This window comes from Peromyscus californicus, unplaced genomic scaffold (assembly GCF_007827085.1).
Source record: "Peromyscus californicus insignis strain IS unplaced genomic scaffold, ASM782708v3 Scaffold_14__1_contigs__length_90479793_seg_2, whole genome shotgun sequence".
NCBI lineage: Eukaryota > Metazoa > Chordata > Mammalia > Rodentia > Cricetidae > Peromyscus > Peromyscus californicus.
In genome coordinates, this window is record NW_026294436.1 from 14,071,585 (window position 1) to 14,095,498 (window position 23,914).

At 47.7% G+C, this 23,914-nt stretch overlaps 1 protein-coding gene across 5 annotated transcripts in view; it reads left to right on the plus strand.

Moving 5' to 3' along the window:
• Positions 1–23,914, plus strand: part of Mgat5 (alpha-1,6-mannosylglycoprotein 6-beta-N-acetylglucosaminyltransferase) — a 291,422-nt gene that overhangs the window by 44,999 nt on the left and 222,509 nt on the right. The window contains exon 1 of one of the 5 annotated variants that reach the window (XM_052736797.1): positions 20,990–21,098. The exons of the other annotated variants lie outside the window; for them this stretch is intronic. The gene's annotated coding sequence lies outside the window, so the exon portion shown is untranslated. Of the gene's footprint in view, positions 1–20,989; positions 21,099–23,914 lie in introns of those variants that run through there. 5 annotated transcript variants of the gene reach the window in all.

A 23,914-nucleotide genomic window follows, 5' to 3' on the forward strand; every position in this document is an offset into this window, starting at 1 on the left:
TTTCTCTCTGGCTGTCACCTTGAGTGCCTGTCCCTCTGGGAGAAATCAGGGAAACAGGAAGCATCTCCTTTGGAAGCTCAAAGGCATTTTGAATCTCTAAGGACCTGGAATTTTTTTTTTTTCTTTTTATCTAAAATACAGCAAGCATATTGAATGTCCACAACCTTCTTAATGAGAACGAGAGACATTGCAGGATCCGGAAACCGAGCAAGCTACCCTCTGGGTTTGCTCTCCATGAAACTGGTTTAGTGGTATCTGGTAGGCGGTCTGTTCAGTGCTTTCCACGAGTTGTCAAGGATGGCAGCTGGGGGCAGCGGGCTGGCCTTGGGGAAGGCAGAGCTGGGCATATTGTCTCTGCTCTCCAATAAGATAGCTTGTGCTTAGAGATGAGTATTGGGCTGGGATCTGACTCCATTGGTAGTGTTTGCCTAGCATGCAGGAAGCCCTGAGTTCAGTCTCCACTTCTGTATATACTGGGTGTAGAGGTGATTATCTATAGTCCTGGTACTCTGGAGGTGGAAGCAGAAGGATCAAGAGTTCAAAGTCATCCTCAGCTACTTGGTGAGTTTGAGGACAGCCTAGGTGGGCTACATGAAACTCTGTTTTGCATTTTCTATACTATGTTTTTTCCTGGCAGTCTCCAGATCTCCCTCCTGCTCTTTTCTCCCTCACTGTGTGGGTTTGACAGCCTTCATGAAACACGCAGATGTACTGGTGTCATGTGGGACTCCCGGGATATGTCTTTCTACTACCTAAAGTTGTCACCCCCCAACTTCGATGTTCCATAGTTAGCTACCTTTCAGGGGGCCTCTTGGCTCTACCAAACGTGACTATTGAAAGAGCAGCTGCCTGTCAGCCTCCCCCAGAGCCGCTGGTTTGGGCTGTTGTCAGTTTGGTGTTAGAGGAGATCCATAAGCAGCAGATTCAGCCATCACTGACATTTACAGCGTGACAGCCACATCATAGATGGCGTTACATCTCTTATCATCCTTTAAATAGTCTCCAGTGGATATAGCACATGGCCTTTCCATACATGGATGGCCCCAAATAGGAACATAGCTGGCCTCCCCGGAAGGTGACAGAGTGACTCACCTGCTTCCTCCACCATGTTCTCGCTGTGTCTCTGCTGACGTAGGGTGGCCATCCGTCAATGTAAGCTATGTCTGTGATCCACCAGCTTATGAAGAAAATAGTTATTTGGACAGTTTGGGAGGCATTCGTCCATGGTTGGTTGGCCCTGTTAGTTTGCCCTCTGGTGAGGTGGTGTACCATGGTAGCACATTGTGGGGTGAGCCTGCTCACCTCATGGCCAGGATGCCAAAAGGGAGACGTGAGAAGTGGTGGCCTACCTCAGACGGTGTACCCTGAGTCTTCTTTGACGGCAAATCCTGAGTATATGGTGTGTGTGTATATGCGTGTGTGTGTGTGTGTGTGTGTGTGTGTGTGTGTGTGTGTGTTAATTTGAGGTGTCATTCTTCATGCAGTGTCCATCTCATGCTTTGAGACAGGCTGTCCCAGTTCTCTTTAACTGTTAACTTGACACAGCCTAGAGTCAGAGTGAAAATCCTCACCTGACAAACCGCTGAGATCCAATGTCTTGGTTGCTAACTGTGGGCAGCACCCTTACACAGTGTCCCTGGCTGCATTCAAAAGGCCCAGTGGTTACGTTTTTATTTGCTGAGTAAGAAATGATGGGAACTTGGAAAGAGAGTGGCGTCTGCAAAATTGATGGCCAGTGATCATGCCGGCTATCCGCAGCCCAGAGTGGCCTTGGTGTCTGTGAGGGAGAACTGGCCCTGTGCCACAGACTACATTTGTATTTAAGAAAGCAAAAAAAAAAAAAGCAATCCAGGTATTTATGAGTTGAGAGTGACTCCTCTGGGTCTTTAAAAAGTAAACAGCACTAAGTGGAGGGGGCCACGGCTGCCCTGTGGGAGGGACAGCTTGGGGTGGGGCTCCCATTGAGAGGCAGTGGCGGTCACTGGACTTGATGGAAAGCTGATGGCAGTAATAACCTTATAGGTATGCCTTTTCTCTTCCCACAGAAATGAACAGAACACAAAGCAAAAGCCTTTCTTTGCTCTTAATTCAGAGAGAACCCGAGAGTCAGAATGAGAGAATCGAGATTAGGGTAGACACGGGGATGCAGCAGTTTTAGGGCAATTTGAACAAAACCAGTGGTCATGTGTACTTTTGAAAGAGAAAGTGTCTTTTAGGTCTAAGTACTCAGTCATTGCGGCTCTCAGTTCCTGAATATCTAGGTACCCATGGGTACCACAGAGTCCTTGGTCTAGGTGCCCATGGGTACCACAGAGTCCTTGGTCTAGGGGTTCATTCTAATGAGCTTCTGCCTTACTGGTGGCACAAAAGCTGTGTGTGTTCAGTGGACGCCATAGCCATTCTGCAGACTTTGAATTTACATCTTTTCCTGGGACGAGTGAGTATGTGATAGGATCTGCTTTGGGATGTTTCTCAGAGGCAGCAAGCCACATCTCCCTGTCATGTGATCGTAATGGGAACAGGTGACACTCCCAGGCCTGTCCTTCCTTTGGCCTAAGTTATGAACGCAGCCGATGTATTTGCAGATGACAGCATCATATTGCAGTGTGGAAGGGTTGGATACCTAGGCCGGGAAGATGACTTAGTTACGAAGTACCTACCTGTCTTGCAAGCGTGAGGCCCTAAGTTACAGCTCCAGAAACCACATGGGGTGCAGGGGAAGAAGCTGGGTGTGGGGCAGGAGAGTTTGCTCAGCCGTTGGGAGGTGGAGACTGCACACTGTTCTTGTAGAGGACCTGAGCTTGGTTCCCATCACTCACAGCTGGCAGCTCACAATTACCCATAGCTCCAGGTCTGGGGGACCTGACACCCTCTTTCAGCCTCTGTCAGCTGCAGCACCAGCGTACAGACAGACACGTGGATATGCATAATAAACATAAAATGATGCGTGAATGCATATTTAAAATAAAATATGCATATTAAAAATAAACAATAAATCTTTAAAAGGACCTGGGGGTGCTTATGACCTCAGTGTTAAGGAAATTGAGATGGGCAGATCCATGGGGCTCACGGACAGGCAGTCTAGCCCACATTGCAGACCCCGGGCTAAGGAGACAGCCCTGCCATATGTTTAGATGGAAACTCACAAAGCAAGCAGTAACTGCAGAGTTTAAAGCCAAAGGTGCACAGTTGGAGTTTTTCCCCTTCTCTGTTTCTTTGTGACCAGTCAGGGCTTAATTTTTTTCAGTATATTGTAGTTATTGTATGTGTGTGGGCACTTGATTACCAAGGTCTGCGTCTGGAGGTCAGAGGTCACCTTGCAGGAGTTAGGGCTCTCCTGCCTGCCCTGTGGGTCCCAGGGATGGAACTCCTGCTGTCAGGCCTGGTCGCAAACATTGTTTCTCTCTGAGCCATCTTGCCAGCCCTGAAGGATTTTAATGTATTGTTAAAATCTGAAACAGGATGTAAGAACCCCTCGTGTAATGTTTAGCAAATGATATTGTAGTTCATAGTAGATAGTTCAAATTTAAAAATTAAACATTGCTCTTCTTCTTGAACCATTCAAAGACAAAGGATGATTTATGAATGTGATTCTCCTCGTTTTTTTGAGACAGGGTCTCACTTTGTAGCCCACACTGGCTTTGAACCCTCTATGTAGGTAGGTGAAGATGGTTTTCTGTGGTACAGAGCTTTTTCACACACAAGGCAAGCACTCCGCCAACTGAGCCGTATCCTTGGCTCCGAGCCCGTCATTTTTATTTGAAAAATTACCACCTCAACTGTCTGAGGCTTTAATCTCTGCACTCAGCACAGAACGGCGGTATCAGTGTAATAGTAACAGCGAAGACGTGTTTGGATGCTTTGGAGTTTGAATAATAAGAGGAACTGAGGAGAGGAGACAGGCCAGCCATGAAGAGGTTCTGCGCCGTGAGCAAGGTGACTTGTGCAGAGAGCAGGGATGGCTTGGGACCTGTGTGCTCGCTGCCGTGAAATTTGTCGCTTCCATTTACATCCGGCTGTTAATTTGTATTTTTGTTGGAAAACGTTTTCAGGGAAACAGTTAGCCTCCCCCAGTGCTGCGTTCCAAGAATTTATCTTCCTGAGCTGTAGTTTGAGCAGGATCATTTTGTCATTGCAAAACACACATTCTTTCCCCAGGGACACATAGGCCACCAGCATGTGGTCATGCTAAGAACAGTGAGGGGGGGGTGGGGAGTGGAGATGGGGGAGAGCAGGGCCTTGCAGGGCCTTGTGGGTCTTCAGAGGGGTGGACAGCCAGAAGTCACAGCCTGTCCACCACTACTGGAGACAGAAAGGCTTCTCTTGAACTCTGGCACCTTGTAACTCACCTTGTAGCCTTGCGTAAGTCCCTTGGCTTCTCTGTGTATTTAGTCTTTCCATTTGTAAGGTGGGAGTAACAGCTATCCCTCCATAGAAATTGCTGTGACGATTGCTGTACGTAGAAAATTCTGGGACTTTCTCTGAGAAAAGATGTTGATTTTTCTGTTATTGGGTTAAAAATACCACGACGAGAGCAGCTAAGGAAGGTTCCTCTTGGCTCTCAGTTTGAAGATACAGTTCACTGTGGTGGGTAAGGCACTGCATCGGGAGCTTGCACCCATACTCAGGGAACGGAGAGCATGCTGGTGCCCAGCTCACTTTCTTCCATATATTCAGTCCAGATTCCCAGCCCAGGGAATGGTGCCACCCATAGTGGATAAGTCCTCACACCTCCATTAACCTAACCAGGATAGTCCCCACAGGCATGATCAAAGGCCCAAGAGTCTAGATCTCATCACACTTGTAATTGAATCTGAGTACCACAGACGTTTCCCAACATTTTAGCTCTTGTTACTAAGAGGGGGAAGATTTCTTCTGGTCAGAAACGGTTGGCCATAATCTTTCACAAATGAAACTGGTGTTTCTCAAACCTGGTTATTATACCGGTGTGCGGCATCTAGACTGAATGTGGGGAGGGGTGTTCTTAATCTTGCCAAAATACTGCAGTTAATCTGACATCACCATGGAATTTAGCAGATCCCTTTAGCCAAAGGGACTCGCCTCTAACAAGATTGTCCACCCCCCATTTCCTGTGCCTTCTGGGTGGGGTTCCAGGTCATTTATGCTTCTGACCGACTGGGTACAAATCCAGAGAGTTCCCCAGAACACACATGCGGGTGCATGTTCAGGTGCATGTAGTCTCATGCACACTGGGGTGCAGTTGTGGGGGTCAGAGGACAATCTTGGGGGCCAGTCTTTACCTTCCAACCATCTTTGAGACAGGCTCCCCTGTTCTCTGCATGCCAGGCTAGCTAGCCCCTGAGCTTCTGAGGACCCCCTCACTCTGCCCCCCCGTCTGAGGGCACTAAGAGTGCTGCCCTGTCCAACTTCACGTGGGCTCTAGGGACTCGAATGATTTTTGAGGTAAATATTTTACCCACGGAGACATCTCAGCTTTATTATTATTAACTTGATTATAACAAATGTAAACCAACATCATTTAAGTAAAGAGATACACAGGGTCAGGTCTTGGAGGGCCTCAAACTCAGATCCTCCATTCTGTTGCTGTGGAATTGGGGCATGTCACCTTCCCATCGTATCCACGTGTTCTCCCACCGGATGCACCATTGAACATAGGAATGTTCCTGGGGCATCATTATAGCAGGATGATTGAGTACCAGACTGTGGCCCGTCACAACCTCCAGTTTTCTCTCCACACTGTTGGGCTGGCTCATAGCCCTGCCGTCATTGTCACGTGATTGGCCTTTCTCGTGTCCAGCGTCTAGCTGAGTCATCTCATCCTCTAGTATACGTAGACTTGTGACCCGAGGGCTCATGAGTCACAAGCACTCTTTTTAACTCAGGAAATTCTAAGGACTGGAGTCTTCCCCCGCAGGAAGCAGAGATAAAGTCCAGGTATATGCCTTGGTATGTGGGAGGAATGTTCTATGTCTGGGAAGAAGGCTGGGGATGGAGGCCTATCTCTTTCCGGTCTTGGTCCCGTTGCTCTAATTCAGGGTCCACCAATACATATGATCTGCTTAAGTCATGTGATTAGCCTAAGTCATGTGATCAGCCTAAGTCATTCTAGCTTTGCTCGAGAGCCACTGCGACCCTTTGATACAGTTCCTCATGTCGTGGTGACCCCCAACCATAAAATTATTTTTGTTGCTACTTCATTACTATAAGTTGCTACTGTTATGAATCTTAATGCATATAAATACCTGATGTGCAGATGGTCTTATGTGACCCCTGTGAAAGGGTCATTCAACCCCCAGAGGGGTCATGACCCACAGGTTGAGAACCACTGCTTTAGACTAACTTGATTTAGTTGTATAATAAGAAAGCTGGCCATGGGGATTTTTATAGCGACCTTCTATCAAATGAGTCACGGAGAGCCTCTGAGCTTGCTTCTTTCACAAATGTGGTTTGGTAACTTCCTTGGATGCTCTTTGTACATAGAGGAAGCTGCTGGCCACCCATCTCTCTGGGTGCCACTAGGCCCTCTTCTTAGGATAGTCACAGAATCCTGGGTGGACCCTGGGTCTTCCTTTGGGATGAGCAGGTGACCGGTAGGAACTCTTTGATCAGCCAGGATCACTCTCTGTGACAGGGCCCTGTTTTATAATTTGCATGGCCCTGCTGATTTGCATGGCAGAAATGGTACAGCTGGAAACGGAGCTGCCCAGTGCCTTATGCTAACCTCCCAGAACTGTGCCTGCCCAATCTGGAATGCCCTCCTTCCCATGGCGTGAATTACATGCCAGGAGACCGCACGCAGAGAAACCCTAGTTAAAGTGCTTCTCCCAAATAGAGCCCCACCATGCCCATTGCCCTGCACTGCAGGCTGTACTCTAATCACTGGCCAGCCACTGCCCTCCTACTGGGCACTCAATAAACTATTCTTCCTCTTCTGTTTCAAAGAGTGAGTTTTTTCACCGCCCGCTGATTTCCCTTCCCCACCCACTGATTTCCCTTCCCCACTCCCACACTGACTGGCTACCAAATACACTACATTTTCTGCACCTTGTGGTCTTGCTCCCACAAGACCTGAGGTCGGGGGATCTGCACCTTGGAAGGCCCTTTCCTACAAACCTCGCATCCTCAGCTGCCCTTTGGGAATGTCCACTTCCTTCTGGTGTGTTTTTGGCTTCTGTAGTTAGTGCAGATCTTGCCTTCCATCGCTCTATGTGAATGTGTGTGTTTGGACAGGTGCACTTGTGTGAGTACGTGCACACCTGTGTGTGTGGAAGCCAGAGGACAGTGTTGGCTGTCATTCTTAGGACTCTATCTACCTTAGTTTTGGGGGACAAGTTCTCTCATTGGCCTGCAGCTTACCTCCCCAGCACTGGGAATGCAAGCATAAAGCACCATGCTCAGCTAGTTTTTCTCTCCTTTCTTTTCTTTTCCTTTTAAACAGTGCTCCTGGAAATCAAACTTCATCACTGACCCATCTCTCCTGCTCCCACATTACTTTGCAGCAGTGGGAAATTCTCAGTATGAGTTGTTGAAACAGAGGACTGTGTTTACCTTGCAGGGGACTGTCCCATGAATGGCGTGCTGAACAAGTACATAAAAGGCAGTGCCTTAGTGTTCTATTGCTGGGAAGAGACACCATGCCCAAGGCAGTTCTTATAAAAGGAAGTATTTAATTGGGGGCTTGCTTACAGTTGCAGAGGGTTAGTCCATCATCATCATGGTGGGGAGCATGGCAGCTCGCAGGCAGGCCTGGTGCTGGAGCAGTAGTGGAGAGCTTTACATCCTGATCCACAGGCAGCGGGCAGGGAGAGAGCCACTGAGCCTGGGCTTTTGAAACCGTGGAGCCCACCCACAGCAACACACCTGCTCCAACAAGGCCACACCCCCTAATCCTTCCAAACAGTTCACCAACTGGGGACTAAGAATACAAATATATGAGCTTGTGGGGGTATTCTCATTCAAACTCCACAGGCAACTTGTTGGATACATTTCCAGTGGTCTCTGCTGGTTACTGTCTGATACTTTTCCTCATTGATTTAGTTAGACATTTCACAGTGTGGTAGATGGTGGTCAAAAGCTTAAAACCAAGTTCCTCCAGTTATCAGCTGGAGAAAATACTTTACCTTCTGTGCCTCAGTTTCCCATCTGTACAGTGGCGTTTAAATACAGCTCTACTTTAAGCATAGAAGTCATTCAGCGCAGTGGCTGGTACACAGGAAATGCTGCAGCAGTTGTTTATGTGGGTGTGGGTGTGTAGGGGTGGAGGTGGTGGTTGTATATTGTCAAGGTGTGAGTGTTTATTGAATTCCCCACCAGTACCTGCCTGGTGGAGATTTCTCCCAGGGTCCAGAGAAGAAGCTACCAGCGGCAGAGAATTACTCTGAGGGTTATCAAATGAATCTACACACACCGAGCTCTTTAGTCCAATCACTTTATTCTTCTAAGTCAATTCTCTCTATGTAGCTTCTTTTCTGCTCTCTACTTAGCTCCTCTCTTGCCTGATTCTCTGTCCCTTCTTCTGCTAGTCTCTCATTGTCCTATCTAGGTTATTTTCTCTCCCATTGCTCTATCTTAGTTACCCCCAGTCTCTAAAGTGTCCAGTTTATGTACCCATACAATCAGCAATTCTCTGGCCAAAGCAAGGTCACCAGGCTTGAATTCTATCAGGGTCATAAAAGCAGATAAGAGTTGACACCAGGCAGTGACTGTCAGACTTTCTTGATGACTCAAGGATGAACTCTTAAAGGGACAAGGTCAGAGGAGAGGGAGAGAGACCTAGAATCAATTAGGGAAAATCCAAGAAGGGAAAAAGGGGGAATCTGTATGTAATACTGCATTCCTAAATGTGGTTAGATAATAAGCTGATTGGTAAACCAAGGTAAAAGTACAAGGAGTTAAGAATGTGTCAGTTTGAGGTTAGCTTAGGGCAGCACTTTCCTATCTGCTGGCAGCGGGAGTGTTCTGGGTTGCTAGTCAACCTGTGTCACAGCACGATGTACCTGGTTTGTAAAAGCTCTTTCCTTCTGAGTTAATTGTTAAAGGGGGCATCTTTAGAACTAAGGATAACATTTGAGCTATGAGAAAAAGAAGGATTTAAGCTTAATTTTGCACAAGAAGCAAAGCTCTGTATCTAGCATCCGCCTGGCCTTGGCAGTTGTCTCAGTGAAAATACTTACCATAGCTCAGGAACTAGCAGGTAGTCTGAATGCTTATCTATCTGCAGTCTGTCCTTGGGTGTTTGAGAAGTATCTCAGATAAAATACTTTTGTCCGTAGATGGCCCTGGCCAGAAGTTTGCTAATGAAGATAATTACAGAAAGGCAGACTTCTGAGTAATGCTAAAAGGGAGAACAAAGGCCTGAAAAAGGGGTCTTGACTGTGACTGTTGTCAACACAGTCGGGGGATGTTATCCAAATACCCCAATTATATAGGGGAAATTGTGCCCAATGGATGATCAACCACACTGTTAGAAGTTCTCGGGATAAGAATCAAGTGTGAAAGCTACAGTAGCACACAGGGAATTTGCTGCAGGAAACAGCTAACACAGCCCATATCACCAAGACTCCTTGAGTTTTGGCTTTACCCCCTGGAAAAGTTCTTGACTCTTCCAGGTATTAGCTTTTGCCATTGTCAGCTGAATTCCTACTTCATAGTTCTGTGGCTCGCAACAAGTGTTGAGTGTGGAAAGCAGCAACTTTCAAGAATTGGTTCTCCCCTTCTAACATGTGGTCCTGGAAATTGAACTCAGGTTATCGGGCTTGGTGGCAAGTCATCTCACTGGCCCTGCAAGCAGTTTTTATACAACAGTACAATATGAATAATAGAAACTTTGTTGAGAGCACAGGATATATCTACACTCTTATATCATATTACTGAGGACTACAAAATGGAACCACTTTTCTGAAATAAATACGTAATGCCACTAGTCCAAAAACCTAAACCTGTGTATTTTATCAGGCAAGTCTTTTTTATTCCAAGTGAAGAGCAGAAATGTGGGGCTGGGATGTAGCACAGAGGTGGAGTGTTCGGCCTGTTAGTTTCTGGGGATGCTCCTGTTTCTGCCTCCTCTCCTCCATAGATGTTCTGGGATTGCAAGTCACAGCACTGTGCCTTGCTTTTATGTGGGTTCTGGGGATCTGAACTCAGGTCCTTCTCAGGCTTGCGCAGCAAGCACTTTGCTTGCTGAGTCATTTCTCCATTTTTCTATTTCATAACAAAATCTCTCCATTACGTATCTGCAGTCCATGGAATGATTTACTGATATTTAAAATTCCTCTGTGCTTTTCCAGCACTGACCAGTCCTTTGGGTGGGAGGCATTGAACAGTATTAAATGACTGTGTGTGTGTGTGTGTGTGTGTGTGTGTGTGTGTGTGTGTGTGTGTGGAGTAATTTCACTTGGAATAAGAAGATGCTAAAATCTGAGCTTCTAAAATGCAATTCCCCAAGGGAGAACCAGACAGAGTCCTGTCTCACCATTGTTCCCAGCAGATGTCCCATGGTGGCTGGCCTTGGACTTGCCCGGGAGCCCTCTTGCCCAGCCTCTGCAGTCGGAGTCCGGTATCTATGGATCCTAGGCAGTTTTCTTTTGCTTGCATGCCTCACATCTTTGTGGTTTATTAAAGAGTTGCTGCCCAGGCCCTGTGGGGTTTGCTGGGAGAGTGTTTAATCACTTGCGATGAAAGCCAGCTCGCTTCTGCTGGCTCCCGGTATTGGATCCCTCTTTTCCAGGCTTGTTAAATGTCCCTGGCATGCCTAATGCAGACATATATGTCCTTGTAGTTTTGTGCATGCATTTTTTTTTTTCTTAAAGGGTAAAAATAAACTTGCTTGCCTTTCAGGTTCAGAATTGATCCTGAGCAGTGTGTCTTGTCTGGACAGGGGTGCCAGATGGTGTCGCACCTCCTGCCGCGTTAATGAATCTGGCTTAGCAGAAAACCTTCACTTGCTCTTGAGTCATTTTCGGCACCTTGAGACAAACCTGCTGCTCCACCAATTCGCATCCCTTTCTTTTTCTCTCCACCCGTTGATTTTTAGGAAGGATAAAAAAATGACACCTTCGGGAATAATTGCCTGTGAGCTGAATTAGTTTGATTAGTATTGTTATTGATATGTATCCCAAAATAACAGGGTATGTCTAAGTGTGCATATGATAGCTTTAAAATGTAGCACTGGGGGCTGGGGAGACGGCTCAGCAGTTAAGAGCCCTGGCTGCTCTTCCAGAGGACCTGGGTTTGGTTCCCAGCCCCCAGATCACTGCTGGACAGCCAGCCTAGGCCAGTTGGTGAGTTCCAGGTAAACTGGGAAACCCTGTCTCTAAAAACAAGATGAGCGGCCCCTGAGAAGTGGCACCTGCTGTGGACCTCTGGCCTCTATACACATGAACACGTACACACGCACACACGAACACATACTCACACCCACATACATAGTTTGTGGACTCTCGCGATCCAATGTAGTAGGTAAACTAAAGGAGCTGGAACAGTACCAGGAATGGGGGGCAGGGGGATGACTTTGTAGGTTTAAAGGATAACCTGGGACCAAGAGCCTCTTCATTGAGCTCTTCTTTCTACATGAACTCTTTTTTTCAAAAGAGGTATTTTTATTTTCGATATGTATATGCGTGTGCATGCCGCCTGCGCACAGGTGCTCGTGGAGGCTAGTAGACAGACGATAATGGATCTCATAGGGCTGGAGTTCCAGGTGGCTGTAAGCTGCCTGATGTGGGTGCTGGGAACCAAGCTTAGGTCCATCTGGAAGAGCAACAAGCATTCTCAACCACTGAGCATCTCTCCAGTCCTCTGTTTATCCTCTTGATAACTGCAGCCCAGCTTTCTCTTCCACCGAGGAGTTTATATTACATCCTAACACGGAAGTGTTCGTTGCTGGGCTGCGTTTGACAATGAGCGAGTATAAAAGAGACAAAAATGTATTTTGTGTGTGAATGGCATGTGTGCACAGCTCTGCAGCTACTTCAGAATGTTTTCTTGTGGCATATTAAAGTTGTCTTCAAACATTTTGGTTAACAGAAGGTAAAAATTAGCACTCCAGGAAACTTGCTTGCCTACCATTTCTGAGGAATTAATACTTTCATGTCTTCCAAAATTGGTGATAGATTTGAAAGTAAACATTGCACTCCACTCTGGAGCTCTTAACGCTAAGCTATTATTTCTTAATTTAACTAAATTCCTAAGAATACTGTCTTCGTAGGGCTGGGGCTCAGTCGGTAGAGGGCTTGCTTAGCCTGCCGGAAGTCCTGGGTTCCATTCCTAGCAATCCATAACCAGGGTATTTATCGTTGGTGCATGGCTGTTATCCCAGCACAGGAGGAGGATGCAGAAGGACCACAGGTCCAGGGTCATCATCAGCTGCCTATAGCAAGTTTGAGGATAGGTGGGGCTGCGTGAGACCCATCTCAGAAAAGAAGAGCGCGCCATCACCCCGCTCTTTGCCCTCTCAGCAGAGGCCAGCCCGCTGCCGTCTGTGTGCTGAGCTGACTCAGAAGCATGCAGAGCTCAGGAACAAAGACTTGGAATGCCCTGGAGCCCCATGGGGACGCGGGGCAGACCGGTGAAGCTGTGGGTCTACTCATGCACGGAAAGCTACTCTGCCTTCTTCACCCTACCCGAGGGCTGCTGGCGACTTCTCCAGGGCAGACTGGTGTATCCAGCCTGGCTGGGTGTGGCAGTTTTGCTTACGCCATGCCCTTTCCTTGTTTTTCCCACTGATTCTGGGGGTTGAACATTTATTCCTTGTTTGGAAAAACAGTGATCCGCCCCCCCCCCCCATTCCAAAAGCTGGTCTAGTAACTTCTCTTGTCAATGTTATAGGAGTTTCCCCTCCCACCCCCATTTCAATTACTGGATCATTTAAATTTTGTGGGTTTTTTTTTTTTTTAATATTTTTTCTTTTTTAAAATTGAAAATAGATTCTTCTCTCATACAGTACATCCTGGCCACAGTTTCCCCTTCCTCTACTCCTCCCAGCTCCCCCACCACCTCCCCTCCTCCCCATTCTCACTCCCCTTCCATCTCCCATCAGAAAAGAGCAGGCCTCCAAGAGACAACAACCAAACACGACAACAAAATACAATAAGACAAGGCGAAAGCCCTCACACGGAGGCTGGGCAAGGCCACTCGAGAGGCGGAAGAGTCCCAAGAGCAGACAAAGAGTCGGAGACACATGGTAGAGGAGTCCCACAAAAACAAGCTAAAATCCACAACACATACACACAGAGGACCTAGTGCAGACCCATGCAAGCCACATGCTTGCCACTTCCGTCTCATACGAGCCTTGCTTAGTTGATTCAGTGGGCCATGTTCTTATGGTGTCCTCCACCCCTGACTCCTACAGTCTTTCCACCCCCTCTTCTGAGGGGGGTACGTGGTGGAGACCTCCCATTTTGGCTTCTCTCCACATGTTTGGGTGTGGGTCTCTGCGCCAGCTCCCAGCTCCTGCTGGAGGAAGCCTGTCTGATGACAAGGATTTGGAGGCAGGCAGAAGAGTCGGAGACACACTGCTCCCACTGTTAGAGGAGTCCCACAAAAACAAGCTAAAATCCACAACACATGCACAGGACCTCGTGCCTGTTTGATGACGCCTGGACAAGGCACTGATCTGTGAGTATGGCAGAATATCGTTAGGAATCATTTCATTGACTTTTTTTTTTTTTTTGACCAGTCATGTTAAGTTCTAACATAGGTGTCTGGGTCATCCAGGCCGGTTCCTGGCTATCCACACAGTGTCCGTCATGGGTTCCCTCTTGTGGAGTGGGCCTTAAGTTAAATCAAACATTGATTGGCCACTCCCACAAGTTCTATGTCACCGCTGCCCCAGCCCATCCTGCAAGCAGGACAGATGGTTGGTCAAAGGTTTTGTGGCTGGGTTAGTGTCCATGTTTGTCTTTTGGTAGTCTACAGAGTACCGTCCCTCACCAAAGGGACCAGAACAAGGGGTGAAGGCTCTGTGCAGGTACCAGCTCTACTTCTCCATGTTCAGCGAGGTGTGTGGATGTTGTCCTCGGCAATGGGGCCCCACGGGAGCAACTCTCTGCCCTAGCATCAGCCTGGGTTGTTGGAGGATCTCCTTGAGACCAAAGCCAACAACTCAATTGAATGCAACCCAGTCCTACCACTAGAATCCTTGCCTGGTTATAAGAGATGGGAGTTCAGACCCCGTATCCCCCATTACTAGGAGTCCTCACTAGGGTCACCCTCATAGATTCCAGGAAGTTTCCACTGCACTAGGTTTCTCCCCCTCCCCAAATGCTCCCCAGTTCCAGCTATCTCTCCCTATGCTCTCTCCTTCCACCCACCCCATCCCTCCCACTCCCATCTCCACCTACCTTCAATCCACCTTCAAAATCTATTTTATATTCCTTCCCAGGAAACCTCAATTGTCCCTTGGCTTCCATGTGCACACACATATTTTTTATTTTTTTAAATTTATTATGTATACAGTATTCTGCCTGCATATGTCCCTGCAGGCCAGGAGAGGGCGCCAGATCTCATTACAGATGGTTGTGAGGCACCATGTGGTTGCTGGGAATTGAAGACAGGACCTCTGGAAGAGCGGTCAGTGCTCTTAACCACTGAGCCATCTCTCCAGCCACATGCACACACATGTACATGCACCTGCACACATACAGACATGCTTACACATACGCAGAATGTGTGTGCGCATACATACACACATGTACACACATGAAAGGATGGGGGACACAGGGAGATGGATGTGGTGAAGCAAGTGAGATTAGCCTTGAGAGCGGCGGGAAGTCAGGGCGATGGAGGAAGGCTGCCTTTGCCAGGGTGCTCAAGACTTCCTCTTGAGTGAGCTGGGGAGTCTTCAGGATGGGCCGAGTGTGGCCGCATGAATGGCTGTGTGTCTCGTGTCAGCGGCATTGTTCTGAGCTACCTACTTGTTCGCAGACAGTGGAGTTGAAGTGCTGGGCTATAAATCTTATTTCCTTCCTAGAAGTGACAGGCTGTGTCATAGTCTTTGTCTGAATAGATTTGTCCCTTCCCATCAAGGCCTGTGTCTGCCAGGGCTGACAAATGGTAACTGCTGGGCAGGCAATGTGTGGCCACGGTAGCAGCCACTGTCTGTCCCTGTGCTGCTGTTAGTGTGTGTGTGTGTGTGTGTGTGTACATGTGTACGTGTGTGCACATGCTTGTGGAGGCCACAGCATAGCCTCTGAGGCTCTCCAAGAGCTAATTCATTTTTTCAGGCCTGTGGTATGCATGCATATATGTATGTGTGTGCTCATCCGTGCTGATCTGTATGCATGTGTGTGGGCAGATGAGATTGATATTGAGAATTGTCCTGAATTGTCTGTCCTTCCACTTCCCTTATTGAGGCAGGGTCTCTCAGGCAAAGCCAGAGCTCACTGGTAAGACTAATCTTACAGGGCAGCTTGTTCTGGGGATCCCCAGTCGCTGACTTCCAAGACTGGAATTACAGGTGGGCCACCATGTTCACCCGGCGTCTACTTGGGTTTCCAGGGATCTGAACTCCTATTCCCATGCTTGCATCCCAAGTAACCACTGAGCCATCTCCCCACGCCCCACATTGGTTGGTTGGTTGGTTGTTTTTGATAGACTCTTTCACTGGTACCTGGGACTCACCAAGTCTGCTAGACTGCCTGTCCACTGAGCCCCAGGGACCCGTTTGTCTCTGCCTACCCAGTGCTGGGAATGTGAGCATGTGCCGTCATGCCCGGCTTGTCTTACCTGGCTTCAGGTCCCTGTGTTTGTAGAGTGGTGCCTTAGGACTGAGCTGTCTCCCTAACCTCGGTGAGCACTCTACCTCCGTCCAGTAAGGGCACAGGACATTGGAATGAAGATGCCCATAGAGTCATTATTCTCATTATTTCTGGGGCTCTGGCCCCCTTGGGGGACCCTCCCTTCCCCTCTCCTTCCCCATTTGGGAATGTGTCTGCTGTCTTCTGTCTCTTCCTCTGCTGTTCTTGTAAATCCTTATCAGAGTTCATAAACAGGCAAGTCCTGTGCTCACAGGATACACGTCTGTGAACTTGACATTAGGGCAGTGCCTGAACCCCCTGGAAGGTCGTTTTGATTTCAAGCCCAAATTTTAAAATATAAGAAAAGCAGATTTTCATTTCTATGTTGGGAACTTACATATTAAGCTTTCCTATATGACTACCTTCATTTATTTTTATTTGTGTGTGTTGTGTGTGTGTGTGTGTGGGTGTGTGTATGTGGGTGGGTGCATCCCAAGGCACATGTGTGGGAGTCAAAGGATAGCTTTGTGGAGTTGGTTCTTGCCACTGTGGGTCCTGGGAATTGAACTCAGGTCCTTAGGCTTGTGGTGCAAGTTTCTTACGTCTTGAGCCATGGTTCTACAACTCTTAATAAGGAGCCTCTGTGTGCTTGTTCTTGTCCAGAGAGCCTTGCACACACCGTGGAGAAGACGTGCACTTGGCCCTCTGTAGTGCTCTTTAGTCTGGTTGAGACAGGCTGTCTGTGAGCCAGTGTGTACAGATGTGCAAAAAAGTAAGTCCAGGTCCCAGCAGGTGCACAAAGAGATGCCGGCTGTCATTTGGGAGGGATGCTTTCTGAGCTGGTGGGGCTGGGGACAGGACACTGGAATCCTCCCTTATGTCTGAGATGTAATAAACCAATTTTTTTCTCTTTGTCTTCTATTTAAAATTGTGTATTGTGCATGCTTGCGTGTGTGTGTATGTGTGTGTGTGTGTATGTATGTGTGTGTGTATGTGTGTGTGTGCATGTGCATACTACAGCATGCAGGTGGTAGTCAAAGGCTCTCTCCTTCACTACACATGATGGCACCTGCTAAGCTATTATCTTGCAGGCCTGGAATCTTTGGTCTGAAACACCCCAGGTCATTCCAGTGTTGAGGCCAAACTCTGCCGTCTGGAGCTTGGTTTGTACAGACTGCATTCTCCTGCAGTGTTCTTAGCAGGTAGGAAACACCCAGAGCTTGCTCATCCTGACGTTTAAGAACAGTTGGTTTTCTTTTTAAGCTGAAGATCTGTGATGAGAAGGAAAAAAAGAAATCGTAATTCCCAGAGACTCGCCCTAAGATTTTTGAGGCCATGTTGAATTGAAGTCCCAGAAAAAAATGTTGTTCAAGATTGAGGCCTAATTAGAACTCTGATTGCGAAGAGTTGGAATGTTGCAGGTCCAGGCCAAATTATCTTGGGCTGTTTTTAGCCCACTTAATAGCCGTTCCTTGCCCATTTTGGGTCTGACCTGACATCCTTGTGACTGTTTTATAAAACCTGTAGGAATGTACTAACTTATCAGACCTCTACCTTCTTCCAGCCCAAATCTAAGAATGTCATCAGATAGCATCTTAGACCTATAGGTAGAGATTTCTGGGTATTATTGTAATTGCTAACTGGATGCTGTACCATTGCATTTACAAAGCACTGGCTTGTGACATTCTCTATTTGGCCACTATAAAAAAAAAAAAAAAATTCTGAAACTGCTTCCTCATGGGAGCGTGGTATCTGGGGGAGCTGACCCTTTATTCCTGGGTCATGCTCATTCGTACTTGGCTCCAGAATAAATCATCTTTTATTCCCTTTGACGTGAGAGTTGTGTTCTGTCAATCTCCTGTTTCCGTCTTCTCTCTCCTCTTCCCTGTTCCTTCTCCAATCCCTTCCTCATCGCTCCTGCGCACCAGCCACTGCTCTAACAATGAGGGACCTCAGCAGCACCACTCCCTTTTGTGTAGGAGGAGGGAGGGGAGGGGGAGCAGTGGGGGGGAGGAGGAGGAGGAGGAGGAGGAGGAGGAGGAGGAGGAGGAAGAAGAAGAAGAAGAAGAAGAAGAAGAAGAAGAAGAAGAAGAAGAAGAAGAAGAAGAAGAAGAATCATTGTGGCTGGGGGATGAGGACCCACGTGAAGCTGGACACAGCAGCAAATTGTAACCTTTGCACTTCTGAGGCCAGGTGGGAAGCAGTGAAGAGAAGCCCAGAAGTTAGGGGCAGCTAGCCTGGTGTGCACAGCTGTGGAGAACTAGAGACTGTCTCAAATATGGGGGACTGAGGATCGTACACTTGAGGTTGACCTCTGACCTCCACATGCATGCTGTGGTTCTCTCTCTCTCTCTCTCTCTCTCTCTCTCTCATACACACACACACACACACACACACACACACACACACACACACACAGACCCGTACTCACATGTATATACATCATACACTAATACTTTTAAAAAACTGGCCATGGTGGTATCTTCTTGTAACCCCAGCACTTAGGAGATAGAGGCAGGAGGGTCGTATCCATTCTCTATACATAGCAAGCTCTAGGCCAGCCTCGGATACATGAGATCCTGTCTCAAAGAAAAACAAATTTTTTTCTCCCCTGAAACCCAGAATTGTGCTTTTTCTGAAACTCTAGAGCAGTGATTCTCAACCTGTACATTGCAACCTGTGTGTGTGTGTGTGTGTGTGTGTCGAACAACCCTTTCCCAGCGACCACATATCAGATATTTGAACTATAATTCGTAACAGTAGCAAAATTACAGTTATGAAGTAGCAATGAAAATAATTTTATGCTTGGGGGTCACCACCACATGAGCTGTATTAAAGGGTCGCAGCATTAGGAAGGTTGAGAACCACGGTCTGCAACCACCCCATACCAGCAAGCGTGTGCAGAGGCTCTGGAAGACAGTCAGGACCTCTGCACTATGTGACTCTGGACAAGTCAAACCACTGCTTCAGACTCTTGAGGGTAGAAGCTGGAGCTCCTTAGGCCCTTCCTCCCTTAAAGTGTCTCTGTGAGATGCTAGAAGCTTCCTGGGCCAGTAGACACATGTAGAACTGTGTCTTGCACCTGCCTGGACATCTGTTCCTTCATTTGAGAAGTACAGCATTGCTTTGAGTCTGTGCGATAAAGTTCCTACTGTGTTGCTTGCTTAGGGGACTTTATGAAACAGACTCAAGTCCTATACTGAGGCCCGGGATGCCTGGAAGCCTTCTGCTCAGTAGTGAGGGCCCGAACTCATTCATGAAGGACCGGGGTCCTCCGCTTACAGGACTTTTCTTAATTATCTCTGCAGTCTACATGGAGATTCTCTAGCCCCTCGTCTTCCCTCTCATTCAGCTCTCTGGATTCTCAGCATCTGTTGAACTGGATGGTCCCCACCCTCAACCCCTGGGAGAGTCTTGCTATCATGAAACCATTTATAAAAAGAAGACTGTACACAGATACTCTGGACACAATACCGTGGGGGAGGACTTCCTGAATATGTACTTTTTATTTATGTACACTTGTGTGTGCCTGCACACGGAGGCCAGAGATTGATGTTGGGTGTCTTCCTCTAGCCCCCTCTCCACTTTATGTTTTGAGACACAGTCTCTCACTGAACGCTGAGCTCAGTTCAGCTCAATTCAGCTGGGTTGGCTGTCCAGGGAGCCTTTGAGATCTTTCTTGTCCTTCACCCACAAAGCACTGGAGTTACTGACACTCAGAGTCTTCAGGCTGGCTGGGCAGGTACTTCATTTACCTGAGCCATCTACTCGGCCTCTGTTACTTTTGAAGTGTTTCTTATAGCCCAGGCTTACCTGGAACTCAGCTCATTGTATAGCTGAGGATGACCTTCAACTCCTGATCCTCCTGCCTGTCCCTGTCTCCCCAATGCCAGTATTACAGATGTTCACCACCACACTTGGTTCATGTGGTCCTGGAGAGCCAACCCAGGGCTTCACAAATGCTAGGCAAGCGCTCTGACTGAGTGGTCCCTAAGGCCACATACTCACCTTTTAACTTTTATTATTATCGTTTTTGCATTACGTGTGTGCGTGCGTGTGTGCGTGCATGCGTGTGTGTGTGTGTGTGTGTGTGTGTGTGTGTGTGTGCGTGTATGTGTGCATGCATGTGGGAGTACACACCTGAAGTCAGAAGGCAACTAGCAGGAGTCTCTCTTCTTCCTCCGTGTGGGTCCCGGGATCAGACTCAGGTTGTCGGCTTTAGTGGCAGACTCCTTTACCCACCAAACCATCTCTCTGGCCCCACATAGTCGTATCTTTTTTAAAAAGGAGAGTGAATGCAGCTGCTTTTGGCCTTTGCTGTCAGAGCGTTTCCTCTTATCCCGACTGGAGATGTTAATTTGTGCCTAGATGCCTTTGTTGTACGCTGTGTCCCCTGATTCCTGGGCCAGTGAGATTATCTTTCAGGACGTGGGACATAGACTCAAAAGAAAACGTGGTGGGTTAGCGAGAGGCATGAAACCCTGGGGCTCAGGGAGACCAGAGATAAGAAGGAGCAGAAGCCAGATACGATGGAAGGTGATGAGTGGAGGAGAAAGGACACTGGCCATCCAAAACAGACAGTGAAGAAAGCAGGAGAGGATGAGAACAGCCAGTGGAAGCAGGAAATGACTGCTCCTGAAGACAGGGACCCAGATGACGCTCTTTGAGATGTCGTGACACTGACCTTGAATTATAAAGCTGCCCAGTCAACAGACAGGAAGTTATCGAGCTGCTCCCGTGTTTCAGGTCCCAAAGACACTGCCCTTAATAAGTGTGTCCCCAGAGCTGTCAGGATTAGAGCCTGGACTCTGGCAGCCCCAACAAGCTGGGATCTGCCACCATCCTCAATAGGCCAGTTAAACAAGTCACAGTGAGAGGCAGAGAAAGGAACTTTATTCACACCGGGGAGAGAAACAAAGAGGGCCAGTGACCCCACAATTCCAACTTCGGGGTCCTGACATGAGGCTTAGGTTTAAATAGAGAGCAAGAGGCATGCGCCGCTAAGCTGTCCTGGTCAAGAGGTAATCCCTTCCATCATCGACCTGGCGTTGTCTGGGCTCCTGTCTGTCCTGCAAGGTGGTCTAGTTAAGTTTCTAGAACTGTGTGAAAGGCACGGAGCCCAGGAATCTGAATACGGCAAGTTCTGGAGAGAAGTCAGCCCTGATCACCTGATCACCGCAGTGTCCCAAAGGCTGACCGATGCTATAAATAGAAGCTAGGGAATGATAGGAAGCCAGGAGCTAGACACACCCGCAGAGAAAAACTGGCTGGGATACTTTCAGGTGTCCATGCTGCCGCTGGAAGCGGTTCTAGTTCCTAATAACATATAGGAACCCTACATTTTTACTTTGCCTTGTATTTGTGCTGGACACGATCGGCTTGGTGAGTAAACCCCTTTGACCTTTTCGGGGGGAGTAGATGCATTTTGAGTGTCATTGAGGGGAAGTCTCTGAAATGAATGCCAGTTCCACCCCTCGCCCCCCGCGTTGGTGAGCCTCATGGGAGTGGGCTAGCTCTCACAGGTGTGCCCAGAAATGTGTCTTTCATCTTCCTCCTCCTCTTCCTCTTCCTCCCACAGGACGCCCTGACCTTAAGTTCAAGTCTACAGTGATAGGTATTATCAGCTGTTTCTGTTCCGTGTGGTTTACTCCTGCCTTTCACCTGCCAACCCCAGGAGGCTGGTGCCTACGGGCTTGGCAGGGCTCAGAGGAATTTAGCTTCTCTTCTCCTGCCCCTCGGGCTTGAGTGTCATAATTCAACAAAAGTCCATGAATCTCAGTCGGCCAGGGCACATCTTATTTTAAGGTAAAAGGACCTTATGGTATGTTTTGAGGAGATTTCGTGCTGTCTTTCTGTTGATTTCTGGGAAGAGAGGTGAAGAGCCTCTAGGACAATCAAAAGACCACTTTGTTCTAGAGCTTTCTGAATCTTGGTTTCAGCTTTTTTCTTTTATTAGTTTTTCATTTTACAGGTGTGTGTGTTTCCTTTGCTTGTATGTTGGAACCATGTGCATGCTGGTACCTGCTGAAGTCAGAGGTGTATGTTGGGTCCTTTGGAACTGGAGTTACAGATGGTTGTCGGCCACCATGTGGGTGCTGGGTCCTTTGTAAGAACAAGTGCTCTTAACTGATGAGCCGACTGACTCTCCAGCCCCTCTTGGTTCAAATTTTTGAATGTATCTTTTTTTTAATTAATGGCATTTATTTCATATGCATGTGCACATGTCGATATGTGGATGAGTGTGTGCAGGTTTACATGTGCACTGCAGGGCATCTTTGGAAGTCAGAGGACAACTTGCAGCTTATAGGAATGAGTTCTCTCCTACCGTATGGGTCCCAAGGTTTGTCAGCAAGTGACTTCCCACAGTTCTTCAATTAAACAACAACAACAACAACAACAACAAACAGACCAGTATTTTCTAAGGAGATGCATATTTTCAAAAGTCCAGTCAAGTCTGTATTATTACCAGTTCTATTCAGTGTATCAGTTGCGTGCATGGCCACTCTTCATTGTCAACTGACTGGATTTAGCATCTCTAGGAGACACACTTCCAGGCACATCTGTGAGGGCATCTCCAGAGCAGTTGAACTGAGTCGGGGAAGGGCACCCTGAATGTGGGCAGCGCCATCCCATTGGCCGGAGTCCCGAAGAGGAGGGGGAGGGGGAGACAGACAGACAGACAGACAGACAGACAGGGAGAGAAAGAAAGCTAGCAGCAGCACTCATTTCTCTTCACTTCCTGACTGGGGTTGCAATGCGACCAGCTGCCCACCCCCCCGTACGCCTGCCCTCTTGGCTTCCCCTCCAGGACTGAGTACAGCCTGAAACTGTGAGCCAAAACACTTCGGTTGCTGTTGTTGGGTCTTTGTCCCAGCAAGGAGAAAAGCAACCACATCTATCTTCAGGTTGATTCTAAATAAACTCGTTTAATTTGGTCTCACTGTCCTTACTTAGCAGCATATAGAAATGAATGAATTGGGAAAGTTTGGTAATGACTAGATATGTACTTAATGAGAAGAGTAAGGAGAGTTTGTGTATTATGTGTTCCACTGTGCAAATGCACTGTGCATAGTACAGAAATAAACTGTGTTAGACCATGCTGGCTGTTCAAGGCGTGTTGGGTCCTAGGGAAATGGGGTTTGATGATCATCTAGTCAAAATTCTGTATGCTCAGCAGGGGGTGGGGTCAAAGACTGGCTGAGCTAGCTGTTTGGGAACACAGTAGTAGACTATCTGAAAAACAGAGATTGGATGTGCCTTTATTTCCAGCATTCTATTTATTCTGCTATTTGGCACTACAAATAGCATATGTACATCAGAAACTGGTCTTTCCCCACTGCTCTCTGCTGCTGGGGATCAGGCTCCCTTTCATGCAAGCTTGGTTAGTCCCATGTCATTTGGCTACATTTCTAGTCCTCAAACCTTGGACTTTGTCCCACTAAAGAAAAGCCAAGACGTTATATTTCTTCAAGGCCTGCAGCAGAGTCTAGGCAGCCACGAAACTCAACATCCGGGGAGGCTGAAGTTGAAAGACAGTACCCACACCCTGTATACCTGCTTGGCCTTTCTTGACTGAACTTTGTGAGTGACAAGGCCTTATACAGTCCAGGCTACCCTGAAACTCCTATGTAGCTGAGGCTGACCTTATTTTCTGATTCTCCGGTCTCTGCCTTTAAAGTGCTAGAATTCCAGGCAACACCATACTTAGCTTATATGGAAACCTGGGTTTCCTGCATGATAGGCAAGCGTTCTACCGACTAAGCAAAGATATTTTTCAAATTTCGTGTATAATCTTTAATAAAATGGTATCTTACTCGGCCTTCAGAGACAAGACAACAGCAACTAGGAAAATCCCTAAGGAAAGGGCTCCTTGGGTGCCTGGCCTCTGTGCAGGTGTCCTGGGGGAGGGGTTACTGGCAGTCCCTGTTCCTTCTGGGAATGGGAAGACCAGACCTGCCCAAGCATCCCAAGTTCCCAGTAGTCCCATTTCCTGTTGTTGGGGGTAAATACCAAATGCTGAGTGAGGGGGCCAGAAGGGTTGCACACAGGATTAGCTTGTTGGTTGGCAACATATATGCCCTTAAAAACACCAAACTTGCTTCCAGAGCCACCTCTGAGCCAGGCCTTAGAGAATGGTAAATGAGAGCTTTCTGGAAATTTGGATGTCTCTAACTTCCACTAAACTTAATGATTAGGCT